We start from the raw sequence: 1763 nt of genomic DNA on the forward strand, positions 1-1763 counted from the left end.
TTTTAGCCAGCAACAATAACATTACAAATGTGTGCCTGGGCCTTTTAACTACCAACTCAAAAGAGATTTCGACAACTGGATGTAGCCCTGGTAATAAGGAAATGAAGACACTAGATTACTTTAAAAGTTATTATGTTTCAATAGGGGGAACTGGATTCAATTTAAAGATACTCCCAGCTCTAGCCAAAGTAAAGTCTTTAGTTTCTCATATGAAATTAGGTAAAAATCTGATGTGGGAACAGCAGGATTGAAGTCCCAGCATATAAATTAGGTTTAGGGTTGTAAGTGTAAAATTCCCCATTTAGTTTTACCTTATAGGTAAGACCTGCCAAGAGTTATAGACTAGATGATGAGAATATAGGGTTTAGACCCGAATGACTGAGGTTCAAACCCAAGCTCTGTTACGTGGACAAAGTACATATTCCTTGGTTTCCTCTGCTGTACAATTAGGAAAGAAATAATAATAGTAAAAAAAACCCACAACAATTTTTAAATAATAATAGGGTTGAAGAAGGGATTCATTTAGATCAGAATTTCTTAACCTTAGCACTATTGACATTTGAGGCTGGGCCATTCTTGTTGTGGGACCTGTCCTGTATGGTGTAGGATGTTTACTGGAGTCCCTGGCCTCTACTTACTAGATGCCAACAGCAAACCACTTCCAGAGAGACGGTCAAAATTATGTCCAAACATTGCCCCGACTGAGAATCATTTATTTAGATAATGTTTTCAAAACTCTTAGATGGTACCAGGCACATAGTAAGGGTTTGATAATTGATAAGTGTTATCAAGACTTTTGTAAGGGTCTGAGCAGCTAGCACTACTCCCATTAATATTGGATTGAGCAATCTGCCTGGGTCTCTGCTATACCCATTAGACTAGAAGTTTCTATGAATGCAGCTGAGAACTTCTAAGGAGATGTGACTTCCAGTGGTTTTGTGACCTGACAGCCTGAGTTGTCTAGTTTGTAAACTCACAATGCAAAAATCAACATCATCACCACTTTGCTTAGAGCAGGATATGACATCTCCATGGACAAGTGAGGTTGACTAACACTTGATTAAGAAATACTTTCTGTCTATTATATGCTGACTTCTGTGCTGAACACTTGGAATACAATGAATAAGTACTGGTCTCTTCTTCTGGAAATTACAGTGTAGCAAGGTACACAGAAAGGTAAAATATAGGCCCTGGCTGGTGTGGCTCAGTGAATTGAGTTCAGTCTGTGAACCAAAGGGTCACCGGTTTGATTCCCACTCAGGGCACATGCCTGGGTTGTGGGCGAGGTCCCCAGTGGGCAGGCACGTGAGAGGCAACTACACATTGATATTTCTTTCCCTCTCCTCCTTCCCTTCCCCTCTCTCTAAAAATAAATAAATAAAATCTTTTTAAACTGATAAGAACAGATACTACACTTGATCTTAACCAAAAGGCTGAGAAGTGATAAAATAAAATCTTTTAAAAAATTTACAAAAAAAGGTAAAGTATGGTTAACAATGTAGAACTACAACAGAAAAACAGAGAAAAAAAAAATAAAGACCTTCCAACACAACCTGGAATGTCAGGAAACTTTTTTTTTTTTTTTTAACAAAAGGTAGGGGAAGATTTCTTTATAAGGCCTGAGTTTTGAAAATTTGGGACCTGTTTTTTTTTTTCTCTCCCAAAACTGCTTACAAGGATTTATCTCATGTTTAATTAAGCTCTTCACTTTCTAGATGAAAAAACTCAGGGACAAAGAAGAGTAACTCTTGTTCAAGGAAAGT

At 37.5% G+C, this 1763-nt stretch overlaps 1 non-coding gene across 1 annotated transcript; it reads right to left on the reverse strand.

Moving 5' to 3' along the window:
- Window positions 1-1245: 1245 nt before the first annotated feature.
- LOC112315065 (U2 spliceosomal RNA) lies at window positions 1246-1445 on the reverse strand. Its single transcript, XR_002975838.2, has one exon. It is a non-coding gene; the product is annotated as a U2 spliceosomal RNA (small nuclear RNA).
- Between the last annotated feature and the right edge of the window lie 318 nt (window positions 1446-1763).

This window comes from Desmodus rotundus, chromosome 1 (genome assembly GCF_022682495.2).
Source record: "Desmodus rotundus isolate HL8 chromosome 1, HLdesRot8A.1, whole genome shotgun sequence".
NCBI classification, from domain to species: Eukaryota; Metazoa; Chordata; class Mammalia; order Chiroptera; family Phyllostomidae; genus Desmodus; species Desmodus rotundus.